Source organism: Macaca nemestrina, chromosome 2 (assembly GCF_043159975.1).
Source record: "Macaca nemestrina isolate mMacNem1 chromosome 2, mMacNem.hap1, whole genome shotgun sequence".
In the NCBI taxonomy this organism is placed as follows: domain Eukaryota; kingdom Metazoa; phylum Chordata; class Mammalia; order Primates; family Cercopithecidae; genus Macaca; species Macaca nemestrina.
In genome coordinates this window covers 123,134,577-123,150,267 of record NC_092126.1, presented here as the reverse complement: position 1 = coordinate 123,150,267, position 15,691 = coordinate 123,134,577, and the positions used below count along the sequence as shown (strand labels likewise).

Here is a 15,691-nt window from a genome sequence, read left to right as displayed (position 1 = left end):
AGGACTTCTTTTCACGTCAGCTACAAAGGCCCTGTGGAAAATGCTAGTCTTTTCTTCCAAGACTACTGTTTGCTATTTATCCAGCACCAAAACCTATGCTGAGAGCACAACCTGGAGCTTAAGTTGGTCTCTCACTTTTGAGACTTACCATTTAATTAGACAGATAGGGAAAAATACCCAAGTGTGCTTCCCAATCCTATTTATGAATAATAAGCTGGATTGCAGCTTCTGGCAGTATGTCACACTGACAGGAGGATGCAGCACGTGGCACATCTTACTGTGCTGTGCAATGACCCCCGGCACCTCTGCTCTCTGCTGCTAGCAGAACTCGAAAGCTACTTGTATTACAACTGTCTCTGGCTTACACTCAATTTGGACTTTTGACTCCTGTTGAGACCCTCTTGCCTTGGGACTGTGCCACCTGTGATCCAGTTTTCTTTCCTTTTTGGTGCTATTAATGCCTCCCCTCCCCACCCTGTGAGACTGGTCTGATCTAGTTTTATTTTGTTCACTCTCCCTTTAGCTGGAGCATCTGTCTCAGCACATACAAGGACACGTATCCAGATATGAACAGGGCAAACTGGTGGGAACTGTGGTCACATCTTTGTCAGGGGATGAAGGATGCTCCTGTAACCATGAGGAACAGAGTCCATAGTTCAGCTTTCCAGTCCCCATGCTCCCACTTTATTACCTTTCTGGGAGGCTTCAAAACTTATATCCCTACCTTTTTTCCAAAGAGGTCTTCCAGTAGCATCCAGCAAAAGGTACACTCCTTTTTTCATCTTAACAGCTTGAAATAGAACTTATATTCCATAAAATTCATCTATTATTTTAAGTGCACATTTCAGCTTTTGTTATAGTTATAAAGTTGTCCAACTATCACCCCGTTCTGATTCTAGAATATTTCTATTATCCCAGAAAGAAACCTCAGTGCACATTATTAATTACTCCCCTTTTCCACCCTGACATTAGACAAGGTTGGGATTTGGATTCTTGTCGAGACCCTCTTGCTTTGGGACTGATTTTCTGTCTCTATGGATTTGCCTGTTTTGGACATTCCATATAAATGGAATCATATGTTATTTTTGGTCGGGCTTCTTCCACTTAGCATGTTTTTGAGGCTCATTCATGTTGTAGCACATATCAGTACTGTGTTTCTTTTTGTCACAAGATACTATTCCATCATACGGATATACCATATTTTGTGTATCAATTCACACTCCTTTTACACAAAAATAGAAATCCTTTCAAGGCCCCCGCTCAGAAATGTATTGCCTTTTATTCATTTGAATCAAGCACAGAAAGCTACTTCCTTAATAACAGTTTCCTCAAGTTTCTTCATTCTAAAAGTAAACCCTCTCCTTAGTATGTGCACATGCTTATGCATCTCTCAGAATCACTTAAAAGCAAATAAATCCATCCATGTCCAGTGTTTGCCAATGGATGCCGATTATTTCCTCGGGAGAGATGATGTCACGTGCTGATAGGAATGATCATTGGTGATATAACCAAATAATGTCAATCTCCACAAACACCTCACTGTAGCTGAGGTCAATGGCAAAACTGGCAACAATAAAACATTTAGATTAGCAGTGAGGGTATAAAATATGGTACCTTCTCTGTATGCAGCCATATAAAATATTTATGATGATACGGGTTATTTATATTTAATAGCCTGTGTGTTCCCCATGTCTCCTGCTTCCAGCTTGAGCAGATGGATGCTGGTTGGTTGCCCGCATTGGCTCTTTGTTCTAGTAGTGCCAGTGATTCCCACTTCACAGAAGATCGTGCTGTGAGGCAGCAGGTGGAGGCTGGATGTCTCCGGAGACTCACCTCCACCTTTGTGGTAGCTGCTGACTTTCAGATGTCTGCCAAGTGGTTTCTATTCTTCTCTTCCCTTCTGACCTATCCCAGTGGTTGGAATCCGTCCTCCTCTCCAATTCGCATTACTCAGAGCTGGAAGTACCGTATCTTTATTGTCTCTCTTGTTCTCATTTATTTTTCCCTATCCACATTCTCAGTTTGGTTGGAAAAAAAAAAAAAAAAAAGAAAAGAAAAAAACAACCTACCCATACATAGTTCTTTTCATTGGCCTCAAATCTTTTATTTTCTCTTATCCTTTCATGTAATGGATTAACTTGTAAATATTTAGGAGATAATGATGTTCACTTCTAAAATGCAACTCTAGAGAATTATCCACAATAGATACTTCAATAGTTGCCATAATATTAAGCACCTTAAGACACAGTCTACAATTGTAGGTTCTTCCTCTGTTTCAGTTCATCAGTAGATTCTGACTTGAAAGATAGCTATTTTGGTTCTAATTCCCTGTTGGTTTTCATTACAATTAACATGGATTGATAAATGCAGTTAATTGAATGGCAACTCTGCCAGATTCTGTACTAAGTGCTTGACACACACTCTCTCTCAGCCTGACAAAGCTGGCAGTATTTTCTCCATATTATACATGTGAAGCCTGAGACTCAGAGGTTAAACGACTCTGCCGAGGTCCCAAAGCTAGTGAATGTGGAGTTGTTTGAGTCCAAGTTCACTCTGATTCTGAAGTCCATGCTCTTCCCATGACTGACCCCTAGCTTTCAGTGGCCTGAGGTTCAGTTATGTCACTTATTTAGAGTTAGAGGTCCAAAACCTTTCACCATCAGCTAAGAGATTTGACAGGGTTCAGTCAGATTGGCTGCATGACCTGGACAAATCATTCCACCTCTTGATGGATACCTCACCACCTGAAGGTTGGGCACAGAAAGAAGAATCCTAGAAACTCACAAGGAAAATGCTCCACCATTTTCAGAGGTCAATATTCAGTTTCTGCAACTCCTCAAAACCCCACCATTAGCTGAGAATACTTTCTGCAACACCTACCAGCAGGGTATTCCTTCCACTGTGACATTCTTGAGAAGTCAACTCCCCACTTGCTTCTCTGCTGCCTCTAAGGCTTTAAGTGCCGCCCAGTTAAAGGCCAATACATGATTGTAAACCTTGACGAGGAAGGTCTCTCATCTCCTTTGCCTCCCCTGGGTACTCTGTGAAACTACTTGTACCTTTTGTGTCTGCTGTAAATCAAAACACCCAGGCAGAGAGCTGACCAGTGCTTGTGGTCACGGACTCTTTTGTGGGCCTGGCAGGCCTGAGTGATGCAGCTGCTCTTACAGTCTCTGCTATTTGCTGTTTTGCTTCCCATTGTCCCCTTCCACACTAAAAATCCTTGGGGTCAGGCCCTCTGCTGATGGTCACACTGAGCTGGCTCAACCAGACTTACTGAGTCCTAATGACGCACTTGATGTGATATGATGTCATCACTGCTATTTAATATTTATCTAGGGCACTCAGTGTACTTGGAACCACTTAGAAAGGCAATGTCCTCAGCCTCTTTTTCCTTCATTGCTGCAAAGAATTTGACCCTGTGGGACTTAACTTGCTCCGAGATATGTCATTGCTGACTTTCATAACCTTGGAGCTCTGTCCCCTGCAGGTGTCCAAGGACTGTCTGGGTGGTGTCACCTTCTGACACTATCACAATTATGAATGTGACCTTAAGCACAGACCTCCTGCCGCCTCAAATTAGCCCAAACAGGCACCAACCAGCTGGCCCCATGGAAACGTCACCGACCCGGGGTTTCTTTTCCTGCTTCTGCCCTTGGCATTTGCAGTCTGAGCTCAGGAGTCTAGCTTCCTGCCTATTTGTGAGAAGTCACATGCCCAGTGCCATCCTTTGTACCCGGGGGCCCTCACACTCTGAGGTCTTCTCAGGCATTGTTTCTTTAAAACTCCAGGCAAGTTTCACTGGGGCTGGCTTTTAAAAGTTTGTTGGCCAGCTTGCTTGACACTCTGTCGAAGCCAAAGCTGAAGCCGCCTTTCTACCTCGGACACCTAAGGTGAACCCTGCTCTAATCATCTTCTCGGCTGCTCGACTGCCTCCCACTTTCAGCAGCTTCTTGCTTTTAATAGCTTCTTTAAGGCCCCTCAAATGGGCTGTCGGGCTCCAAAGGAGGGATGGTGCTAGAAACAGTGGACAGCTAAAAATAAACACCTTCACAGACAGGGACAGACACTCTGTACAAATAGATTACCTGGCCACCCTCCAGACCTGATTGCATTGCAGACCTCGTTGTTTCTTATTAGGAGACGGTAAAGTGTTTGCATAGGTAGCTCTGCAATTCACAGGTGCTAGAAACCATTTTTAAATCGTCCATCAGCTGGGCAGTGACAGGCAGAAATCTATTGTTTGCAGAATGGGTACAACCTGTCCAAATGGGCTTCCTGCAAGGTAGTCACCATCAAGGACAAAACATCCTATTCTTAAAATAAGCACTAAAGTGTGACTTAAATATTTCTAGGACAAAGTTTATCAAATAGTTGTTGTAATAATATGAGCAGACTCCTGTGAGCACCCTCTGTTGCATGATGCTGCTCATTCATGATTTCAGGCACGTACCATGTCCTAGGCATCCTATATCTGTTACCTCTGTTTCTTACATAAGTCCCACAAGGTTATTTTTGTAATAAAGATAGTGAGATGTTTAAGCAGGTAAGTAACTCGTCCCAGCCCAGTAGCAAAATGATGGTGCCTGTAAAAGATTAACCACTTGGGGACTGTCGATTTTGTGGCAGGTGTTGTGCTATGGGCCCTATGGATGGAATCATGGAGCAGGAGGCAGTTGTAACTCAGGGCTCAACCACCCTTGGAATATGGCCAGCTCCTCCTTTCTCCATGTTGTTCAGTCAGGTATGCTAGCCAGGTGGAGCGGGGACCGGTGATCCTCAGTGCCTTTGCTGGGAGAATCAGAGGGGATGCATCAGGGTTGGTACTGGGTGACATAAGCCTCATTCCAGACTGAGCTGTCCACATGCTATGCTGTTTTTGTAGACAGGTTGGGGCTTACAGAATTCTGATAGGGAAAATCGTGTTGAGAACCCTGACTCCAAGTAAGGCTGATAAATGGATTTTGCTGTAGTAAGAAAAAGTTGTTGCACAGCATAGATAGTTCTGGGTGGTAAAGTTGTAACCAGCTGCAGGAAAGACAGTGACTAGCATGTAACCTGTGAGGAAAATGGGCTAGCTCTCCCACCTGGACCTGATTTCATACCTTCACTGCAATTTCCACCATGAAAATGGATTAATTCCAAGGTGCTTTCAATTCTGATTAAACATTTTCTCTCTGTGGTGGTGTCAGGATTGTAAAACACCTAATAGAGCAGTTAATTATAATGCCATGAACTGCTTTAACCTTTACAATTATCTGGGTTTTCAGAGGCTGACCCCCCTCCCGGCTCTCACTTACAGGTTAGTAATGCTCAGAGCAGGACAGGGCATGGACCGACCACCAAATAAAAACAGGAAAGATTGAAGAGGTCAGAAACCAGAGTGATCTCCAGAGCATGGGTGAGGCACAGCAGGCAGGACTCTTCTTGTTTTAATGACCAATTCTGCAGCCACTAAATGGCTCTCCTAAAGACCACAGAATGCTCCTAGCTTCTTAGAGAGAGCCATAGGAGATGTATCATTGTAGCCTAAAAAGAAAAAAAAAAGTAGTTGCATTTTCCTCTTTCTCTTCATCGCATTTACCACTTTTTTGGTAGGGGTGAGAGTGGGGGAGGGATCTGGTAGCAGTGACAAGAGCAACTATCCGTTACTGCGCTAAAGGATTTACTAGGTGGAGGTTGTCTAACCTAGCCTTCCCACAAGCCTGTGAAGCTGCTAATAGTATTTGATAGAAGAGGAGCTGAGTAATGTAACAGGACATTGCTAGATGATACTCCAGTACTAACATTTTTTTTCCAGGGTGGCAGCCTACAGAAGTATTTATTTCCCCTATATTACTAAAGAGGGAAGCACTCCTTGGCAACAGCATTTTCTACCTTGATCTGTACTTCACCTTCTTGATTTTTTTTTTGAGATGAAGTCTCGCTCTCTCGCCCAGGCTGAAGTGCAGTGGTGCAATCTTGACTCACTGCAACCTTCACCTCCCAGGTTCAAGTGATTCTCCTGCCTCAGCTTCCCCAGTAGCTGGGACTACAGGTTCCTGCCACCAAGCCCAGCTAATTTTTATTTTATTTTATTTTTTATCTTTTTTTTTTTAGTAGAGACAGGGTTCACCGTGTTGGCCAGGCTGGTCTCAAACTCCTGACCTCAAGTGATCCACTCAGTCTCCTGGTTATTACTTTACCTTCTATTTTTTTTTTTTCCTTTGGGTCATCTTGATCTGGCCATTTGTAAGAAACAGAAAAACTACATTCACAGAGTGGCTTGTTAGTAGTTGACTCTTTCCTTCATCCTTCTGATGAGTACCTGAGCACCTGACCTAAAACTTGTATTATTTCCTCTGAGTGGCAGGTAAGTTAGTTCATGAATGAACTGCACACCCTCAGTTGCTCCCTTACCCATCTCTTTTGATCTCCTAGTTTTAGAAAGAATTCAGTTGACAACAACCAAATTGATTAACTGTAGGTCCTGATTAAATAAGAGCATGGGCTCTTAGCCTTCTCGTGCTTGAGGACCACATTTTTTTAACACTGATTTTGAAAAACAATTCATCAGAAATGCCTTTAAATAATACTTAATCTTGAAAGGCTGCATGGTCTACAGGTGAATTCCCAGGTATTGGTGTCAACCTATCCTTTATTTAACATCCATATAAACTTAGACCAGTTCCTTAATCTCTCTGGGTCTCACCTCTTTATCTATAAAATGAGCCTAAAAATAATGGCTATGTCAATGGGTTATTGTAAGGATCAGACGAATGAACCTAGTTTAGAGTTTAATATGGTACCTCCTGCTATGTAATACTAATAATTACTATTAAAATACACAGGCAAGATATATATACTTTTTCGACTATTAAGATAATGTTTGGTGAATACCAGAGTTTTCAAACTGCAGCAGTAACTCCAAGATCCCCAGTAATCCATGACTTGGGGATCACCAAGGGAGAGTGGATATCCACTTCAACACCTGTCTCTCAAACACACACACCCATACGTCTAGACGTCTCTCGGCCAACCAAATAACTTTCATGTTTGAGTTGCAAGTGATATTTGGTTGGCTGGGTTTTTAAAATACATTTGAAAACTGTAAATAGAACCCACTCTTTCCCATGACAAGAAAATGCATATTCCAAAGACTTTGTCTGAAATAATAAATCAGAAAATCAAACTTGTTTCTTATTAGATGTGAGTATTTTCAGGTAGGGATTGAAATGAAAATTTGCATTTAAATGGAAAGATTAATGACTAACACACAAAGCCCATATTTAATCACCATTTCCTTAACACAAATAATTTATTTTTTATACAGATCATCCACCTTAAGTCAACAATCGAAAATGATAGGTATAGTTTTTTATAAAACAATTCTTGTGCCACCAATCATGCATCTCTGTTATAAATACTTTTGAGCTGCTGGTTTCACACTGTTACTTGGGAAAGATCTAAATGTTGGTACAGTAATTTGGGTGTAAATATATATAAGAATGTGTGACTCTCACCTCATGGAAATATCTCAAGCTGAAGAGAAAGAATCGTTTGGAAATTACTTACTGTGCATGGTCTACCCATTTGCTCTTTCCTCTCAAATCTGGGCTAAGCAGGATTTGCTTCCCATTTCCATTTTAAATAGTTGCTTTAAAAAAATAAGAACGATGTCATATCCTTTTCAGGGACATGGATGCAACTGGAGGCCACTATCCCTAGCAAACTAACAAGGGAACAGAAAACCAAATACCGCATGTTCTCACTTGTAAGCAGAAGTTAAACGGTGAGAACACACGGACATATGGAGGTGTACAAAACACACTGGGGCCGATCGGGGCTGGAGGGTGGGAGGAGGGAGAGGATCAGGAGAAACAACTGATAGGAACTAGGCTTAATACCTGGGTGATGAATTAATCTGTACAACAAACCTACATGACACAAGTTTACCCATGTAATGAACCTGCACTTGTCACTTGTACCCCTGAATTTAAAAGTTAAAAAAAAAAAAATCTGACTATGCCTCCTCAGGGTAATCTAGTAGTGAAAACATAACAAAGATGCATTTTCCTGCAAATTAAAATATGAAGGATTGTTCTGAAAATACCAGTGCCCCTCCCACTTGCCCCAGTGGCCCCTCCCTTCATATATTTCCCCACAGGGATAGTGCACTTTGGCCTATGGACTGGAAGACCAGGAATCATCTCGCTTATTCTATACGGTTTTCCTCAGAACCAAACCATCTCCCCCACCCCCAGTATCATTTATTCCACATCCAGGGCACATGATACGAATATAGAGAATGCTCAATGGATCTGGGACCTCTTTCCTAAGGCCTGACCTATACAGCAGCAAAATTGAATGACTTTGTCCTGGGAAAGAAATCTGATTGAGGAGAAATTACCCCAGGCATAAAATGGTATCTTTTCTCTGTCTGTATCTTTGGGTGCAATGTTGAGCACGTGTTGAAATTTTATTTATGTTAAGCTGGAGAGTTACAGTGAAATGACAAATTTACATTAAATAATCTTCCTCAGTGGGGACCAGCCAATAACAGAGTCAGCAGTACAGACATTGCCAACAATTTAAAGTTACTCATTGGTATTATGTCATCCTCTGGGCCCTGATAATTCATGCAGGTTTTTACACTTTCCTTCTCTCCCCCTTCCACCTCTTCTTTACCCCTCTCCCATCCTTCCCCCATCCTTCTCTGAAAGCAGCCAGAGCAACTTACATTTAGAAAACAAGACAATGATAAAATATGGGAAACTGGAAAGAATAAAGAGTTATTAGACCTGGTTTCTCCATTCTTTGCCCTTAAAGCCTCAATTTAATTCTGGAGTTTGGCAGGCTGTTTAAAAATAACACCTCCCCTACAAATTGGCACCTCTGTTCGCTATTGATCTCTTCCGATTGCTGACCAGTAAAATTAGCACCACATCCTTTGCCATTAAGAGGATAGAGTGAGAGGCAGGGAAAAGTATAAGCACTTTAATTGGAAAAGCATGCCAACAGCCAGTCCTACTGGCATAGCGCTTTTTAGTTTCCATGGTCCCCGATTTCTGCCAGTGATGAATATATCACAAAAGGTAGATGGATTTTGCGCATAGTAGTGGTTAGAAGAAAGGGAGATTCCTTCTGATGGGAGTTTGGGCTGGATCCCTGAGAGAAAACTATGCTGGACTGGACAAGTCTAGTTCCAAAACCTCTTTGCAGTACTAACCGGAGCCATGTCACCCCTGAAGAAAAAAATCTAGCCACATTACATTCGTTAAGTCAAAGCTGACCTGTATGAAAAAAGCTGGCATCCAGTTAAGGTTAATTAAAAATGTATATAATGACTCGTTTCTGAAAGTCGTGACTTTACTTGATTGGAGAGAAAAAAGTCTTAAGAATCAGTGTCTAATGGGCCTTCTAGTTTCAGCCAGTGGCTGCATTCACTGCCACTCTAGGTAATGATCCCTGATGTATAATAGAAAAAGATGTGGTCCACTGGCTAATGAAACCAGATCAGTACAGAGAACACATACACTTTAATTCATGGTCCCTCTGTTGCATTCAGATTTTTATCCAAAAGACCTTTTAATTAGAGTCATCTCAGGTGGGAATGTGTCCACCTTTTCAATGACACATGGACAGTAGGAAAAAGGCAAACAACCTCTTTGTTTCTCACCAGCACTCAATCCACTAATCATCTTTCCCAAATTCAGCTCAGGCTTCTGCCTGAGTTCATTTCATCTTCATCAGCATTGCCATTTTCTATCTCATATTTCAAAGAGCAATTGGAAAGCAGATATTTAATCAGAAAAGTTTGGGATTCATTTTTTTGGACACCCAATCTGTCCTTAGAGGCTTTGAGACAGACAAAATTGCTGTTGACTACAAAAACAACTACAGTCAGTGTCCTTGAGAAATGCTAAAGTCCAGTGAAAACTGTATGGGCTTTAGAGGTGGTCAGATCTGGTTCAAATCCTAGCTCCACCATTTATTATATGTTTGACCTTGGATAACTTGCCTAACTTCCCAGAACCCCTGTTTTTTCATCTGTAAAATGGAGACAACTCTCTAAAATGTCTATTTGTTAAGGTTGCAGTAGGCATTGGTCCTAATGTAAGAGAGAAAACCTAACTTGAGATAACTTAGGCTATAGAGAGTTTCTCTTACATGACTAAAATTGAAGTCCCATAGAAATAGGGTGTCTGTGGACTTTCAACTGGTGAAAGGGGGAGCACCATTATAATTAAACTGGACAAACCAGATCATGCTGTCATTACAAATGGAAACAAAGACCAAGAATGCAGCCAAGCCTCAGGAAAGGTTGCAACTGGGCACTGGATGCTGCCAAGAACCCAGCACTCTCTCCCCGTTCTTTGTCTCTCTTTCTTTATGAACCCACATCATTCCCTGCTCTCCCTGTAGGTTGCCTGACTTTGTCCCAGGCTTCACCAGGATTCCTGAGTGTAGCCATTACCTGTCCAGACACATGGAGATAATCTCCCTGATCATCTGTTGATCTCAATTCCAAATTTAGAAGGAAGGAATTCTGATTGGTCCAGCTGATAGGATGTCACTCAAGCTTGATCTAATGTGATTGAGGCTGGGCACAGGCTCACATTTTACAGAACGGCTCCTGGGGAAGGGGATGGGTTACATTTTGATAGTGATGGTCAGTAAAAGTGGGCGACTGGTGACTTGGAAAAATACCCGAAATGTATTCATTATGTGAGGAACAAAACATGTGGGGAGCTAAAACAGTGGCGCTAAGGAGCAGGCATTGAGTAAAAGACAGTTAGAATGTCCCAATCAATGAGAAAGCTTTGGGAGGTAGATTAAAAGTGGCCTTCTATTTTTCATCCACATTAGCCACTGCTTTCTGAATAGGGATAATGCAATTGGTAAATGAGAATGCCAAACTTTTCACCACTGAAATCTTGACACTCATAAAATCTATTCATCAGCTCCAGTCTGGAGAGTTGCAGTGTGGGTGTCTGCTACGCTTTCTCGACTAGGAACCACAGGTACACATAACTCCTCATCACTGCTCTGGATGAGACTGGGGCAGGTTCATGGTCCGTTCTGGGACCAGATTGAAATTATCCCAATAGATATCTCATTTCAGACACAAATGACTAAGCTTCACCTGCATGGTTTCCTAAGAGAGGCCCCCACATTTTATGCCTATAAAGGGAAAAAACTAAAAATCCAGAAGCAAAACGACAGTGCTTTCCAGTGGCAGAGTTGATTATCAGGCCTGGCATAAGCCTTCTGTTCTTCAATGAGCTGGTTTATAATGTAAGACAAATAGAGCCGTTTGGGGATGGAGGGAACTAATAATCTGTCTGACCACTAAGGAATCCACAGTTCAGTTGTGTTCTCACAAACCTAAAATTTCTTTCGTAAACTGTATGTTCTCAGGAATCACTGAGCTGCTTCCCTGAAACCAAAATAGCAGCCCTGGGATGGAGACAAAGACTCTAACTGGGCATATTTCCTTGATCAATTATGACTTCAAACCAGAGCAGTGACCCATCTTCTCAACAAGTGTTTCTCAGATGCTCCATTGAAAGTCTACATTTTTCATGATTTCTCCCTTCTGTTTCATTTCTTGTCCTCCTTTAGACTCATCCTAAATTCTGCCAGTGAATTCCCCTCTGCCCTATCTCTCCATCAATATCCATTTTTCATTATCAAGGAGCACAGAGGACATTCCTTTCTTTTCTGTCTGGTTCTCCCAAACGCCCGGCAGTGTGTTACCAAATCTACGTAGCAGAATGTTACATTGGAAGTTTTAGTTGAGGTACGAAGATTCAAGACAGACCAGATTCCACAGGAGGTAACATGAGCAAAATTTTCAAAGAACTTGTCTAGAACGTGGTTTCCTGACTTTTAAATCCCTTGCCTCAAAGAGGCTATAAAAAGACTGAGTGGTTAGGAAATTGGGAGAGGGTGTTTTTGGAGAGAGCTGTTGGCATGCTACAAGTCCTAACCCACCTTCCATGAAGAAGGACTAAGGCTTGGGTCTAGCAGCACGTCAAAGGAGGACCTGATGTGTATTTTCTATAGCCAAGGACCTGATAGACTAGGATCTGACTCTTGCTTGAGCAATTGAGTAGATGGGAGTTAAATAGAGATGGCAGCATGGGGATTGTTCTCCATTTCCAGAATATGTCGAGGTAACAAAAGTGTGAGTCTTTACAAGGAATAAGATGTGGATTATGTGGGGCTGAGGGTGGAAGGCTGACCTAGAGCCATTTTAACTCCTTCCCAGTAGCCTACCAGAAATGGCTAAGGAAATCAAAGTGAGAGGCCATATAGACAGGATTGCAAAAACCTGAGGGCTGAAGGTGAAGTGACAGCCTGAGGAATAAAGTGCATTGCTCATGGCTTAAGGAGCTGCTTTAGACAGAATGTTTGTGTCTCTGGAAAATGCATATGTTGAAACCTAATTCCCAATGTGATGGTATTTGGAAATACGTCTTTCAGAAGTGATTAGGGGGCTGGGCACAGTGGCTCATGCCTGCAATCCCAGCACTTTGGGAGGCTGAGGTGGGCAGATCACCTGAAGTCAGGAGTTCAAGACCAGCCTGGCCAACACAGTGAAACCCCATCTCTACTAAAAATACACACACACACACACACACACACACAGCTGGGTGTGGTGGCCCCTACCTGTAATCCTAGCTACTTGGGAGGCTGGGAGGCTGAGGCAGGAGAATAGCTTGAACCTGGGAGGCAGAGGTTGCAATGAGAATAGCTTGAACCTGGGAGGCAGAAGTTGCACTCCACCCTGGGTTTCAGAGTGAAACTCCATCTCAGGAAAAAAAAAAAAAAAAAAAGGTGATTAGGACATGAGGGAAGAGCCCTCATCAATGGGATTAGTGCCCTTATAAAGTGTACCTGAGGCTGCTCTTGCCCTTGCACCCCTGGAGACACACGAGAACCAGGAAGCAGGCCCTCATCAGACACCACACCTGCTGGGTGCTCTCTCATGCCTGGGAGCAGGGTACACAGTGAATACATCTCTTCTGCTATGTTCTTGCTAGCCCTTTATTTCTCCTTTTCTTGAAGAAGGGCATCAGCTTTACCTTGCACTGCTGTAATTCAGAGCTTTTTAGTGGTCCCTTACATGGTGGGTGCCTGCAAGATACTGACTGATTGGATGAATAAATAGAGAATTTGTAGAATGGCAATGTTTTGCTTCAATTATCATTCCTCCCAGCACAGGAAATCACAAGGGCACTGTTCAGTGCTGCTAATTCCCTTTAAAGAAATGGCTTTACACTATAAAGAAAGCGTTTGACCACGAACTCTCATCTAGGACTTAAGTAGGCAAACCCTGCCAGATTTGAGAGTCTTAGCTTGGCAACTCTCTCCCAAGATAGTAATTTCCTGCGAATGCCAGACCATCGTAGAACACATTTGTTTCCTTCCGACTTGAGACTGCAACCATAGGCTGCTTTCACATAATTTCAGCTTGAAGGTATATCATTGCCCTTTCCTTCCACATTGCCAGTCTCAATGGCAGGAGCAATCAGGTCTTGATGTTGAAGGTCACTTGCATCAACCCCTGTCTATTTCCACTGACCTGTGAGTTCAGGCTTCCTGCCTGAAGCCTGACCTAGAATCTTAATGAGTTGGATTTAAGCTGAACTTGCTTCTCTGGTTGATGCTTTGGCCATCTGTTGACCCTCTACAGCTCAGTCAAGAGTTTTTAGCTCTGACAGCATAGATAAAAGAGACATGGGTGTATCTGCCAACTGTCTTGTATTTTTTGCACTACACTTTTCGCTTCCCAAATCTGTGAGAAGCAAGTTTAAGCTGCATAAAACATTCATCATGTGCATATATGGTGCATGTAGCTATTTCTCCCTCTAGACTGTCGGGTCTAGGTAATCTGGGTTTCACTGGAGCCTGCTCAACAAAGTTGGAATAAATGAAATAATCAACGAGTGGCTAAATGGTATTCAGATTATTTCAAGATAGTTCTGCAGCCATGATTAATAATGAAATCATAAGGATTATACCTTATATACATGAATGTACCAACACTGATGCTATGGTCTGATTAAACTTAGCTGCTCTGAAGACAGTACCATGAGCCACATTACTAGGACAACTTTGAGTTCTTCCAATTAGCAGTAAGAAAGCCAGGCAACACATAACCAATATTATAGTAATTAGCATATATTATAATAATTAGCCTATAAACGCTTTCTGATCACTGTTAAGACCAGTATCACATTTGCATAATAATAGCCTCTGTCCCAGCATGATGCTTTGAACTCTAGCTCCTCTCCTCAACAAACCCCTAGCCCCTTCCCCTGGCAGCTTTCTCCAGGTCCCCAGTGTCATTTTTTTAAGTAAGGCCTGAGCCCTCTCTCCTTGTTCAGCCTTGTTTTGAACCTGTTCCTGTGCTCACACAATCCTCCTATGCTCTGCTTGGACAATGTGCATGGCTTCTCCATACCTGCTGTATTAGTCCCTTTCCAGGCTGCTAATAAAGACATACCCGAGCCTGCACAATTTACAAATGAAAGAGGTCTATTAGACTTACAGTTCCACATGACTGGGGAGGCTTCGCAATCATGGCAGAAGACAAGGAGGAGCAAGTCACATCTTACGTGGATGGCAGCAGGCAAATAGAGAACCTGTGCAGGGAAATTCCCATTTTTAAAACCATCAGATCTTGTGAGATCCATTCACTATCATGAGAACAGCATGGGAAAGACCGCCCTCGCCCCAACCACCGAACAATGATTCCATCATCTCCCACTGGGTCCCTCCCACAACACATAGAAATTATGGGAGCAACAAGATGAGATTTGAGTGGGGACACAGCTAAACCACATCACCTGCCCCTTAGCTTTGCTCTCTCTTCTTTAGGTAAGAGAAGCAAAGTAATTACTACCCAGCCCTTCAAGTCAGTATTTCAGAGCTTGGTCTGTCTCTTGAAGAGGAGGATCCAACAGACCAGCACCCAAGAGGAAGGGTGTTCTCTGTGTGTGATGCAGAGAATAAAACACATATACTTGAGCCTGTAACCTGAGCGTATCAGTTACAGGGAGCTATCGGGCAAACAACAGCACCAGCTCTTAAGCCATTTATGTTACAGCATTCCTGGGACTCTTCTTTAAGAAAAAAATTGTTGCCTGATGTGCAGTAAAATTTTGTACAACAATAACTATCGCAATTATTAAGAGCTAACATACTGAGCACCTTCTGTGTCCTAAGCTCTCAATTAATCCTCATGAAACCTGGGCCTGGTAACTTCTGTTATATTAGTTTAAGAGATGTAAGTGAGGTTCAAGGGGATTATGTAACTTGACCAACGTCACAAAACTAGTGAGCAGAGGAGCCAAGATCTGGATCTAATTTGGTGTCCTTAACCACTATTTCCACCCTCCTCCAACAAGGAAATGAGTCTCTCTTGGCAATTATAGCTTCACATTTATAAAATGAGAAATACCATTTCAGGTTATCAGGAAGACTGCAAATATCAGGAAATGCAATTGTTGTCAAGCACTTTGCATATAGGAAATGCTAAATCAAGTTAAATTAAATTCAACAGAGTTCTAGACAGTTAACAAGCCTTTATTAAACCCCTGCTGTGTTGGGCACCCAGCCGTGATTCGGGTTAAACCTAATACTACTTAATTTATGAAAATGCTGTTATAATTATTCTGTTTCTTAAATTTACGTGCCCTCA

At 42.4% G+C, this 15,691-nt stretch overlaps 1 long non-coding RNA gene across 1 annotated transcript in view; it reads right to left on the bottom strand.

The window, feature by feature from the left end:
• The window catches only part of LOC139361991 (uncharacterized), a 156,867-nt gene extending 142,154 nt beyond the window's left edge, over positions 1-14,713 (bottom strand). The window contains exon 1 of the long non-coding RNA XR_011620131.1: positions 14,540-14,713. This is a non-coding gene — a long non-coding RNA (uncharacterized lncRNA). The remainder of the gene's footprint in view (positions 1-14,539) is intronic.
• Between the last annotated feature and the right edge of the window lie 978 nt (positions 14,714-15,691).